The sequence below is a fragment of the Strix uralensis genome, chromosome 14 (genome assembly GCF_047716275.1).
Source record: "Strix uralensis isolate ZFMK-TIS-50842 chromosome 14, bStrUra1, whole genome shotgun sequence".
Lineage (NCBI taxonomy): Eukaryota > Metazoa > Chordata > Aves > Strigiformes > Strigidae > Strix > Strix uralensis.
Window position 1 is genome coordinate 22,562,893 of NC_133985.1, and position 14,036 is coordinate 22,576,928.

The 14,036-nt window shown below is 44.2% G+C and overlaps 1 protein-coding gene across 6 annotated transcripts in view; it reads right to left on the bottom strand.

Moving 5' to 3' along the window:
• SHROOM1 (shroom family member 1) overlaps positions 1-14,036 on the bottom strand; it is a 36,548-nt gene that overhangs the window by 14,446 nt on the left and 8,066 nt on the right. For 5 of the 6 annotated variants that reach the window (XM_074883399.1, XM_074883397.1, XM_074883398.1 and 2 more), the window contains exons 1-2: positions 8,201-8,343; positions 8,036-8,105 (exon numbers count right to left, since the gene is read on the bottom strand). The exons of the other annotated variant lie outside the window; for it this stretch is intronic. The gene's annotated coding sequence lies outside the window, so the exon portion shown is untranslated. Of the gene's footprint in view, positions 1-8,035; positions 8,106-8,200; positions 8,344-14,036 lie in introns of those variants that run through there. 6 annotated transcript variants of the gene reach the window in all.

Here is a 14,036-nt window from a genome sequence, read left to right on the forward strand (position 1 = left end):
ACCGAGTCCCTGTCTGCGGCAGGCGCAGGACGACATCGCAGCTCACGGGTCCCTCCTCCATCTCCCCCGTTGCCTGACGTTACCCGCAGCCCTTCCTGCCCCACGGACAAGTGCCAGATGGGCGACAGGACTTTTTCCCCTGCCTTGGGTGCCCTCCAGTCCCTTCCTGCCACAGCTCACACTTTGCATATCTGTTTTGCTTAAGACCAAGTTTGCAATTTCACATCCTTGAACCGACTGAAAAATGGTAAGAACTGAAGGAATATACTGTTCTCCAAAAGTTTCTGTTAAAATTTAAATAATATGATACTGAAACACATCTTAGGGAAAACCTGTCATATTTCTTTTGGAGAAGAGGTTTCCTAAACCCTAGAAGCAGAATTGATTGCAATGCATTTAAAGAACTATGTGAAAACTGCCTTCTCTTTCACATGTAAGAGAAAAACATTAATGTACTTAAAACTCAACTGACATTAACAATGACATTACTGTTCTCCTCAGCTGGTAGGTGGCAGAGCACCCTCATGGACTACACTGTCTCTGGGTCTTAGAAATGTTCTGGCAAGGCTGTAATACAATGTGCACATTCCTGACAGGCTTGCACTATTTCCATCGTAAACCTCTGAAAGCAAAAAGAAAAATGTTAAATTAAAAGCGTATCAGAACCAAGAACACTTTTTTCTAAAAAAAAGGCTAACTTGACTTCCATCCACTGATTTATTTACTCCAGTAAATACAATACAGAGAGCACAGCCCTCTATGCAGAGCAGTTTGCAAATATAAAGCACACACTCTTTGCTTTTTACATCTGACAGACTAGAGAAAGGAGAGGAACAAAAGCACGGAAGAGAAACAGGGTCTCCGTAGGGAACGGGACTTGTCTAGTGCTTCCCAGCAGGCTGACAACTGAGGAAGAACAAAACCCAGATGACACAGGACGCTGCGCACACAAGGCCGGGCTGCCTCTGGGCTAGGATAATGATGTCTTATGTCTCAAAACAAGATTTGCTCCAAGTTTCCACCATAGTAATAATAGAAAAAAAATAGTAGTGGCAAGGCAGTGCCAGGGAATTCAGTGTTACAGCCCATGCTGTACGTTTCTCAGCTCAGGTACCAGTGCTTGCATTAAAACTTCCTCACCCAAACATCATCAAATACAGTCCCCGGGCATTCAGTGCAGGTTCAAGTCCTGCTGAAGTCTCTGGCCCCTCACAGACTGCTGTTAAAATACCAGTCACCACCTCAACCTCTCAATTCTAGGGAAAGGTGGTTTGTATTGCACAATCTTAAATTCTTTGCAACCAACTTAGTAGGTCAAAGCCTCATGTCTCTGGGAAATTAACTCTGTACAGAGAAAAATCAGCAACTCCAGACTGCAGTCAGTTAACAAGTTACCCGTCTTTTAAGGGCAAGCTTTCTTCTACTTACAGTTTGTTCTTATTTGACCTCATTTAGATTGTATTAGGTGCTGCCGATTAATCCATAACTCAACTGCAGTTACAGACATTGCTTGTCCAAAGCGTCACCCATCTGAAACACGGGTATTTTCTTTATCAAGTCTGATTTATCCTCAGCAACCAGGGAAAAACAGCCCCAGCCCTGAACACAGCCCCGCAGTACGTTTGCATGCTTGTGTGGTTCCCTTAAAGTTTACCAACACAATCTTTCCATCAGAGAAGCAAGAATGAGCATTTTCCTTAATAAACTCAAGCAGAGTTCAAACCTTTTGAGACAGAGCTATTGGTGTTTATGGGTGAGGAACTCTAACTTTGGAACACCAAACAGGATTTCTTCTCCAAAACACTCCAAAGACGAAGGCAACAACCTGCTACCATGCTGGCATGTCCAAAACTTCATAGATCTGTTCCTGTAAAACTGCCCTTTTTAAAAAAAATGGAAATAAAGAGGAAAAACACAGCTATTAATCCATATCAAACTACAACATGCAACTGTTCTCCAGGCAACGAGAACGGTAAGTGTGTGAAATGCAAAGCAAACACCGTGACCAACCTACCAGTATTATGTCATGTACATGTTTGTGAATGACCTGTTTCTTATCAAAGGGTAAACACCTGATGTAAATATTAGCTGAAATTCTTCAGATTCCAACCAGCTGCACAGTCCGCAGCACCTGACCCATCTGTTCACAGACCATGAGATCTAATTGCTACCAAATTATCCCCTGTGAGACTCTTGCTTTAGCCAGGGATCTCACTGACTGTCCCAGGGAAGTCTGGAGAGTCTAAAATCCTGGGGAAGGCGAGTCAAGAGTCTCTGGTACCACAGACACCTTCGGTAGGTCATCGGGGCTGATCTAGCACAGGTTCCCAGGTCTCCATCCGGGACTTCCTGGGGAGGAATCGACACACACTCATGGCACAGACGACCCATGCATTCTCCGTTGCTGTATCTCTTGCTGAGATGTGAGATGTCTGGAAATAAGAGCTGCTTCTTTGACCAGACTGTGAAATATTCAGAAATTCCAGACAAATGTCTGAAGTCTTCAGATTCCATCACTTTCACATGACTGTTGAAAGGGTGAGAGAAATGGAAGGATACTACACCCAGGGAAGTGTGGCTGTCTGGTCATCTTTGTGCCCAGCATCTCTGGAAGTCACTGTTTCTCTCTTAGCTGTTGTTGTTGGCTTTTTTTTTTAATAGATACATTCACTTTATTATTATTTTTTCTAATCTATAATCAACAATTTATCCCCTAGAACTTCCAGCTTTAGGTTTCAAACAGGAAGGCAACATAAGAGAACATATCAGAGGACACCCCCTTTAGATGGCTGGAAAAAAACATGTTCTGTTAATCTGTATTTTTCTTGCAAAGAGTTCTGAAGACTCTAAACCAAATTTCTCATTTCATGCAATCTCCAGAATTATCATGCAGGTAGCTAACAGCCAAGGATATCGTACATCAAAACCCAAGAACAAACTTTCCAGTTCATCTTACACAGGCCCAGTGGGAAACTCACCCTGCTACTGGGAGCTGGGGAAAGTCAAAGTGTCAGACAGTCTCAAAACAGAGTCTGAATGGGCTTTAGGTGAGGTTTATGCCTCATGTGCACAGAAATAAATTTCACCACAGTTTGGGGAACGTAAACATTTCCAGTCAAAGCCACAGATACAGACTTCAGGCTTTCTGGAGCTATGGAAGTGTCTTGAGTAATTTAGAGGATTAAAATAATAATGCATCTCAGCATCCCGTTTTTTGGGGGGTGGGGGAGATAAGTCTTCCTAAACTTCCTTACCCAGCTCTGCCTAGCTCTCTCGAGGAGGAGGACATCCCTGCTGACTAGTGTGGGAGCTTTTCTTCAGCCAGGATGGGTCCATCCTGCACCTTCCCTGGAGCCATTTCGCACGCAGTGATGACATCTCACCGCTGGACTGAGCACTTGGCGTGTCAGTAACGTATATATTTGGCTGGTGAAAAGCTGTGGCCCAAATATAATGCTTTTGGACCCGAGAACCATGGTCCAATCTCTAGCCAAGGCTTTAATGAGGAAGATCAGGTTTAGCAATTCTTCACAGCCCTGTAAGAGGCCTTTTCTGAGCACCCAGCAGAGTCTGACCTTTTAATTAGAGCAGTCACCCGCCACATACTTCTCCATTGTCCTTGAATTCCCTGACTTTCCTTATTCAGCCTCAAAAATTTCTCAGCTTCCATCACCTTCACTCCCTAATCTACTAAACACCAAACACTTATTTTTGTTTCTACCTCTGAAGCACTTCACAAAAAAATGCTTTTGCCAGAAATCACAGCTTCATCCCAGATGTATGCATTTCTTTCCAATCGTTTCCATTTCATCCATTCTTACTTCATTGCAATTTTCCTTCTTTCCTTTTTCTTTTAAACTAACCAAGTTCATCTAATGCCATAAATTTACCAGCCATACTGCTTTTACAGGCTACAAGAATAGACTCAAAAATATTCAAGATCATTAAGAAATTACAGACTCTAAAGAATCCGAGAATTCAGAAAAAAAAAAATTAATGATACTGTCCATTTTCAGACGCGTTCCTTTAGAATCAGTATATTATCCAGTAGCCTAGAGAACACAGAAGAAAATTCAAACTAAGTAAAAAGCCTTCACTAGCCGCCTCCTCCCTCCTGCCACGCAACAGGTTTGGGAAGCAAGCAGGCTGCTCTTCAAGGGCAAAAAACTCCTTTTCCCTCCCCTGCTTGACTCAGTACAAAGAGAGAGGCAAGAAATCTCAAACCGATCAGGACAGGCTCAGAGGAGCTTTCTCCCTGATGGGTAAGCAGTCATATTCTAACAGACAGCAAGGAAAAAGAGATTTGATTTCCAGGAACGGGGTAAGCTGCAACATGAGCATGTGCTCCTAGACCAGTGGTCAGAGCAGTCTCAGAAGATGTTTTCTCATTTCTACCTTGCTGACTGCTTGCCAGCAAGGCTGTCCAAGAAACATCAGAGAAAAATAAAATTCTCACAGTCCCCCTCACCTACTACTGACTGCACCGAGCTTCCCACAGCTTAGGCATCAAAGTCAAGCCCACAAGAAAAGAAACTGGTCTCTAAATAGGTGAAATCCAGCTCAACATCTTCCATGGACATGTGGTTTGATTCCAGTATAACTACAAGTTGGTTAGTCCTCTGTGCAAGACAGTTTTAAAAATATGTCCATTATTAACAGATTGTAATTAGAAAAATCCAAGTGCTTACAACAGGCAGCTCCAGCAACTGCCACACATCCCAAACCAAATGTATCCACAGCATTATACAGATCAGAATTTGCCTTTACTGGGCTTTTATCATTGCTCTGGGAGAGCTAACTCTCACTCAGACTTACGGGTGAGAGTCGGCTGGCTGGGGAAATGCCATAAAGTCATCTTATCTTTTGAAGAATAGTGGGTTTCTGGCAGCTATATATGCTTTCTTGTGCTATAATATAAAACTATTCTCAGAAGTGTAATGAATGGCTCTGTCATTACAGTCCAAGAGGCCCAGACAGAAAGAGACAGTAGACTCCAGCTTCTCTGTGCTGTAATTATGTTTTCCACAGACAAAGCTGCCACGAGAACAAACATTGCTGCTGCAGCTCCAGCTTCAGACCCGATCGATCCGAGGCACTGGGCTGGGCAAGGGGCAGTCTCCAGTTCCCACCTAATCAAGTGGGATTATGTATATTATTTATGTATATATGTGTGCATATATTTAGATTATGGCCTTTAGAAGTAATAAAGATGGATTAAACAATTCATTCTCTGCTTCTTAAGGTTAATTAGAAGCTTTATGCTGAACCTGGCGAGCTTTGGAGTGTGTGCTATGAACTTCATGAATGATACAGAAACGCTCACGCTCCCTTTGCTGTATTCCCAAAGTCATTCCCACCCAAGGATTACCCATGCGTAACACCTCAGACAGAGAATCCTGCCAGATCTTCCCAGAGCAGCGGGATGGCTCGGCCAAGCCAGCTCGCCCAGTGCCTCTCAAAGAACAGAAGAGCACGGTAATCAGGTTGTGCTAATTAGAAAACTTCTTAACACTGAACACAGGTGAGGAGGAGACAGCACACAGGAGAAAAACAGACAGAGAAAGCAAGCAGAGATGTGGCAACGGAGCTTCATCTAACAAAACCATCTCCTTATACCTCAGAGTTTACCTTACAAATGTTAATCAGATACTGTCACTGCCACACCACTATTTGCCTTACCATAAAATCGTTTGGGAGTCCTACAGTGGGAACAGAACCCAGCACTCTGGCCTCCTAAGCACTTCTAACTACAAATTAATTTTTTTTAATAACGTACTACCCTCAATAAAGCATGTAACTTTTCCATTCTTTCATAGCACACTGCCAGTCTAAAATGTAATTAACAAACAATATTAGCGCTGTCATTTTCTTATATACAAATTAAGGATTATGAATTAACACTAATTTGGTACTAAAAAAGCCATTAGCTCTAACTTTCTTATTTTGACATAAGAAACAAACTATTCCTTTCCAGAGGATGTCTGTCTTCAGTCTAATTCATCCAGATGTTAAACATAATTGTGCCTGCCCTTGGGCTGAGGGAGACAGTAATGTAATATCCAGTTCTACAGAACATTCCATTGGAATAAGAGAAAAACACCGACTGTATAAGACATTAATATATTAGACTGGCCCATTCCTTTGGCAAGCATTGCATTCCAGTATTTTCCCATATCTTTCATTTGGGCAGAATTCATAAGCATTTATACTTAATCTCACTAAACATTATTATCACTGGTTTCCATAACAAACAATGAGAAACTGTATCAGTAGTTAAAAATAATCTGGAAATATCCATCAGTTACATCAGTAGAGGTTTAATGGTGGGGTGCAAGTTGCTCAGAATCACGGGCAGAAATTAAACACCTGGTCTGCAAACAGCATTCAGACATGCTGCAAAACTGACAGATGTCAGGGGAAAAAGACTGGGAAAAGCATAAATTTATTTCATTCTGGGAAAAGGCAGTGCCTAGAGCAATAATGAGAGAGACCTGAACAAAGCAGCTAACGCCAGGGCAGTTATTCCACCTCTGGCAACAGGTGAGTAGTTCGGAGAGAAGGGGAAGTTCCGTTCAGAGGATGGCTGAGAGGCTGAGTGATGCCCCGTCTGTAACGCTTCACGCCAGTTAGTCCCTGATCAAACAGAAAGGTGGGAGGTTTTTCAGATACTGCTTTCTACATTTAATCTGTTCTGCAGAAAATTCCCTTTCAAGTTCCCAAATTGGTCATCCCCAACCTGCGTTTCAGCATCAGCCTCGCCACTTAAACACTGCCTATGGCGGAGGATCATCACGTGTATTTGTACCAGGGTTAACTATTTTCTGGGTAAAAATGTCTAACTGCCAGACCTCTTACCTCCTCTATTTAACGTGGACCTGGATTTTCTTAATTCTGCAAACAAATGCATAATCTGCACGCCCAAGGACAGGGCAGAGCTCCTGTGTCTGTGTCAGACCGACCGGCACAGCAGAGCTGACACACCAGGCTGTCCATGTCCACCACAGGTGTCAGATTGGTCCCTTACACACCAATAATTTCAGCAGTTTAAAGATAAATTTGTTGGTATGAATTCAGTTCTGCCCTTGTTCAGTTATTTGGTTACATTCACGCATTTCCCTATGAAAAAGGTAATTTTTCACACGCAGAGACACAGAGGATAAGCCCTGAAGTCTGGGCAGCCTTGTGTAATCACATGTGCCTGTGGCTGCCTGCAACCCTGGGTTAAACATTTCAAAATGTGCTTTTAATATTTTCCAAGATATATCCTGCTCCTTCATCTGTTTCCTGCTGACTGTTACAGAAGGGTGCCTCTGGAGGGGAGCTGATGGACTTTGGCAGCAGATGCTCTGGAAGAAACCTGAGAGCCGAGTTAGTCCTTGGCGGGGAGAAGGGATCGATAGAAAACACAACACTTTGACACTTCATTTTCCAACATCACACTTTCCTCTCCTGCCACCTCCACTAGCTCATGCCTGCATCTGGGTGTGCACTTGCAAGAGGTCTCTAATCCCGTGACCAGCAGCTCTGCAGAGCTGGGGGCTGAGCACAGTCTCTGCGCCTCCAGTTTTGTGGGGACCTCTCAAACCACCGAGGAACTGCTGCCCACAAGCACCATGGGCACGGCCGGGTGCATCGGGAACCACTCAAACCATGGAACATCGTACAAACTGCATCAAACCTGCGCTCAGGACTTCACTGAACCTCCCTCCCTCCCTCCCCAGACACACGCATTTACCTAGAGATTAAGGAGCAGTTACTTAGACCACAGATCAGCACAGAATCACAGTTCCTACCAGATTTACAGCAAACAAGACACAAGCAACACCGAGTAACCAGAATGTTATTTTCATTCTTTACTTGCATAGAGCAAGTATACAGGTAGGCATCACAGCAACTGCTGAATTACAGTGAGACAACAGATACCAGATACAGCCATCTAAAACACATACACACACACTGAACTGATGTTTGGCTTAGTGACCCATAAGATCTGAACACACATTCACAGTAAGCGTAGCTGGCTCAGATTTTCTACCTCCAATTTTCTCTTTAGAAAACAAAAGCCAATGCTTCAGATCCACATTCCAGCTACGTCTGCAAAGGATCTGAAAGACAGTGGAAAAGCAATTGTAAACATCAGAATCTGAAGTGTTCTCAACACAACTCGTACCACGTCAGAGGCGATTTCCCCCGCTCTCACCTGGCCTGCCACGCGATGTCGGAGGCAGCGGGAGCTCCACACACAGCACGGGCTTTAAAGATGCACAAGTGACTTTCACACACAACCCCTCTGCCTCGCCAGTGGAAACTGCCCTTTGGTTTACAAGATTCCGTCGTGCACAGCATTACAGTGGCAGTGGAAAGGGAAGGAGAGCAAACAGCGGGCTCGGCTATTTCATTATCTCACCAGTCAATTATTAACAACGGTGCTTTTTCTGCCCAAGCTGTTGGGCAGTGGCCTCGAATCCTGCGTGGGCACAACTGAAAAATTCCCTGAAGATGCTGCCAAGGCCCCAGCGGAGAGAGCGGGCAAGGCCCTCGCTCCCCCAGCCCCAGCACCCTCCCCTCCCACGCATCCCGCCAGGACAGCCTCACCAGAAGAGCATCCTTCACCCCCCACACCTCATCCTTTGGGGTCCCCAGGCTGGGACAGCACCGCACTGGCCAAGAGCCCTTGCTTGGGGCAGCTCAGAAGCACTACTAGACAAAAAAATCTAATTAAATCCAACTGAAAGTAGCTAGATTGAATCCAACAAAGTAGTTGGATTGGATTTTCTTAAAAATTTGTGTACTGCTTGCAGAAGGGGAGAGAAAAAGGGTTCTACAATTAAAGCTTATACAGTTCAAGGAAAAACTGAAGCTATGTTTTTATATGCTGCAGGTTTTTTGCTGGGGTTTTAAATTTTTTTTTCCTAAAGTGTTTTGTTCGTAAAACAGCCCAGAAGGCACACAGACTGAGACTTTCACCTATTTTGTGTGACTCTGAATCAACTCAAGCCTCTGCAATAAATTCCTTCCTACATCCAAATATATGCGATGGAGCCCGATACTACCATTTTACAACATCCTTATCTGGTGAGGTGAATTCCCGCTAGTTTCCAGCTGGTCTTAAAAAATAAGCCGATTTTATGCCACTATTTTTTTTCCCCCTCAAACTAAGCTGTCAACTGAATAATACCATGCTGGCAACAGCTCTCCAATTTGTTCTTCTGTATTGGCTCTCAAGGGAAAACTGAGGATTCCTTCCACATTTCCTACAAAAATAAGCTGCTCGCTTGTGGCTACGTTCAGTTTTTACGTGGTGGCAAGGAGCAGACTGTTCTCCAGTTGGACACAGATCCAGCCTTTGGTTTTTGCCTGGATTCATCACACTCTCCATCTGGGTGGTGCCAAAGCCACCACAGAGAGTTCAGAATTCAGCCCTGGTTTATGGAACAGCAGAAGCAGGAGAGGATGGGGATCATTTTCTTAGGAAAAATCTCAACGCCACATTTCCTGTGCGTGAGAAGAATACAGAAGCCCCATGTTTGAGGTTTTTCCTGCGAGCAACCATGCAGGCTCCTCTCCAAAATCCTGGACACAAACAGGCCATCCTTAAGCCTGACTTTTTCTTCCACCAGTACATAATGTGATCAGTAACTCCCAGAGTATGGAGAAGGGCTCCCGGGAAGTTACTCAGTAACTAAACAGTGTTTAGTCATTGCATTAAATACTGTTTTCACAAAGCAGTGCCTTGGTATCTGATCGAGTCAAGCGTTCTGCAACAGGAGGCGAGGGCACCATTTCCAATAGTCTGAGGAATGAGAAGAAAAAAATCTTGCATTGCGTGATGCCAGCTTGGAAGGAAAAAGACAAAGCTGAGCAACTCCTCCTGCCATATCACAAGCAAAGCTCTTGTTCAGGGCCAGAGCTGGCGACGCTGGTCGTGCCTTCCCTGCACAGGAGGTTTTTGGGCATTTCTTTTGTGTAAGTTTTGTGCAGGTGTGTCAGAGATGACTGATTTGCCAAAGCACTGCAGCCAAACCTCACCTTAGTCCTACATGAATAATAAAGGTTCAAACATACCACATGGGAACATTCAGAAAAAGACAAAGTCATGGTTCTTCCACCCGATGCCTCAGAGGGTGAACGCGCTAAGTCCTGCCTCTCCCGGGCACAGCGGGGATAGCTGAACTCAGCAGCAAGGTTCTTAACTTTGGAGACTTTGGTTTAGCTCAGGGATTTGCCACAGATCTTTGTAAAGTTTGGCCCTTATATTAGGAGGAGAGTTTTTTTAAAAACATTTGAATATATCAAAACTGAGATAGTGTCCAGACTTTTCCAGACACAGCACAGCACCTGACTGCTGTCTCCTGATCACTCTGGACAAGAACTGCACAGACATCGAAGTTCAAGGACCTTCAAATGAAGTGTCTCATATCTAAATTGGGGATAAAAAACACTCTTTTTGCCATACTGTTGTCAGAAAAAAAACATTAAAAAACTGTGAGACTCTCAGAAACAAATCCAACTTCCCTCCCAACCTGAGGGTGCTGAAAGCTTCTGCAGGGTGGAGAGCGTCAGCAACTCAGAGCAAATCACTTGCAACTTTGCAAAACAGTGCAAAGCCTCAGGAAAACAGCCCTGTCTGCACAGTACCATGTAACCTGGAGCTCTAAACCAGCAGAAGTTCCACTAGCAACGTGCAGTAATACACAGCACTGTGCACACAGTAATAGCATTCACCAATTATAAAGTTACTTCAAAGTATAAATCACATGCCTCCAAATGCTCCTTCTAAATTATAAACCGGCTGCCTTGTAAAGAAGTCATTAAATATTATATATGGTCCGCAGCTCTAACGATTTGTATCTCACAATGGCAAATTGTTCCGAGGCCGGATTCAGCTCGTTACCATCAGGGCGGACGGTGCTGCCACACTCGCCGGCTGGAACCGCAAGCCTGCGAAACTCTGGGCAGAGCCAACGGGGAGCAGGGCTGCAGCACCTTTAGGGCCCCAACTGTCACAGTAAATCCATGTTTTACAAGTATTAGCAATTAAACTTCCCCACTGCCTTTGCAGGAAGCGCTGTAGATTTGGGGTGAATAACTGCCCGTTGCTGTATCTGCAGATTCAGTGATGGAAGAGCACAGCTGCTCAGGAGGGAGAGCAAGGAGAACATGCTCCTGCCCTGCCATAAATGCAGTAATACATTTAATGACTAATCACAATTGAATGAGATGTGATGGAGAGACCCCAAAAGAGAGAATTTACAGCTGCTCTTGGCAATTAAAAACACCATAATACGTTAGAATCAGAGAATACGATAGAAACAAGGCAGAAACCTTACTCTCGTGTCAGCCACAAGCACACCAGCCATTCATTCATCACCACCAGGAAATAACTAAGATATTCTCGGGACATCTACAAGTCATGAAAAAGCAGGCTTAGGGTTGTTATCTATAAACTTACACAGTAACAATAATAAACAGGGCCAAGAGGAAAAACAATCAAAGGATTTTGTAAAAACAACAGAGCTGAGGTTCATTTTATCTGCCCTTGGGTTCCTAAATGTTTAGAGTGTGTTTACATTATGGTTTCAAACTCTGCTTCACAACCAGAAATATTGATATTCATGGTTCATTTGTTAGTTTTGAGACCTAAGACTTTCAGGGAATCCTTGTTTTTTTACAGCTAATGCTTTCAGAGATGCATAAAACCTCATAATAATTCATGGTAAAGACGTCACTAGCTGCCATCAGTATGCTCTTCATTTCTGAACACTACTACAGTCACTGCACAAAATTACTTGAAAATAGAAAAGCAGTAATTAGGATTACCGGCCAAAACTTGCCTCTTAATGCTGCTTTACAGATCTTCTAGATGCTCTAGGTAAAATGCAGAAAACATCGGCGACCAACACCACCAAGGGAGACACCTGCTCACCCTTCACCGGCACCTTTTAGTACGAGCTGTACAGTGCCAACATCACAAAAACAGTTACAGACTGTAGGGATATCAGAGAAACATAACATTAAAATAATTTCTCATGGCTGTGACAGCCTTCTTCCGTACAGCCCCAAGCACACCAAATGGGTCACTGGTTTCTAAGGTGAGCCCCTCAGGGCAGCAGGATGAAGTAAAAACCAGAGCTATGTGGTGCCACCTTGGCCGTCTCACGCAGGAGAAGAGCTGTGGGCAGGGCTGAGGGGAGCCCCCCTCGACCCACAGCGCTGCTCCCTGCACATCCGCCTCCCCAGCCTTTTTTACTAGGTGTTGGAAAGTGAAATCCAAAGGGGGAAGCAACTCAAACAGCAAATACTACTCATAAAAACCCCCCATCGCCCAGTGGGCTATTACCTTGCAGTGTTATTTTCATTACTTGGCATCAGCTGGGATACAGATGGCTGCTCAGAGTTACTGGCTGAAAAACTAGGTCAACAGTGGCACAGATACAAAGTAAAAATAAAAATCCTGGGTTTTACCCACCAAACCATCCAAGTAACATCAGCCTAATAGCCAAATAATACCCCTGAGAGATCTCATCAATCCCAGACTTCACAGATGTGGCTGCCCTACCTAGTAACCAAACTAGCTAGCAGGGCAGCGGACCGAGGGCTATTAGAGACACATATTCATTATTTTTTCAGTAGAATCCAATAATTCCTACAGAAGTTAATCCTTCTGCATGACATTACAGCAAACATAATCAGTATTTTTTAGCATTTTCTATTATTTAGTTGTTTGGTAATACGTTATGGAAAAAAAGGTAACACAAAGCCACTACTATTGTTCTAGTCATACCAATGTACCGTGGATCAAAGACAGGTCCCAGTGTTCCTTCAGCCCCTGATTTGATACAAAACGTTCCACAGCCAAAGCAAACTACAGAAATTTCCTTTGCTCCTGCTCCTTTTTAGGCTAATTTCACAATTCACATCAGTATCAGCAGCTGCAGCGAGTAGGGTTTTCTGCTGCAGCGTGGAGCAGAAGCAAGCAGCTGTGTGCTGGGGAAAGCACAGTTGCCAAGAATTACCTTAAATTGGTATTGTTGCCAAACAGCCACATGAATCTTCACTGGGAGTTTTGACTAAGGTCACAGGTTTTGTCCCTGGAAAAATATATAATGGTAGATCTTGAGGTCAGAACAATCAAATCACATTTGAAAGCCTCATTGGAAAAATAAAATAATATTTAGCTGAACAAGGTTCCCAAGTGAAACCATGTTGTAAGCACATTTAAATGATATTCCACCAGTGTCTGAGCTCTTTGAACCCCTAGAAAATCTTTAGAGAATACCATACGCCGTATCACACAACACTGGGACATTTTAGGGTCTCAATAACTGAGGAGTGGTTTTAATTGTACTGTTTAATATAGTTTCTCAAACCAGCTGAACTTCATTGTGTGTGGCTCATAGATTACCAGCGATCCCTGGGCCTCAGAGAGGAATCTGCTCAAACGCAGCTGAGCCGAAGGGGACAGATTGCCTTCAGCCCTTCTCTTCCCATTTCTCTCTTTCCTATCCCTGACACTGGACTTGCTGCAGCTCCAGTACTTGTTGGACTCTGCTGAGTTGATTCAGTTTGCTAATCTGGCAGAAGCTGTTCAGGCTTTTCATTTCGTTTTCTGCTGGTTTATTGAGCTGGAAAAGTTCACAGAGGAATCGGGTGAATGGTGAGGCGATGCCAGGGGAGGGGAGAGGAGAGGACACGCTGCCGGGCGGGACGGCCGCCTTTCAGCGGCTCCGAGCCATCCCAGCGGCTCACCCTGGCACACAGGAATTCACCCCAAATCACTGCGTGCTCCCAGCGGTAGGGCTGTGCCGAGCTTCCTCCGATACAAAATGGGAGTCTGGGTGCAAAACACAAAAAGCATTAGGGCTTGTCCCTCCAATCTCTGATCACTCTCCGAGCTAATGGCAGAGGGTGGGCCCTTGGTGGTGCGGTACCCGAGATACCCATGTGTATCCAGCACACAGAGGGTCACCAGAAATCCACTTGGAATCTGATACTGATTCCACTCAAATCAACAGCAAAACTCTTTCTTGATATTG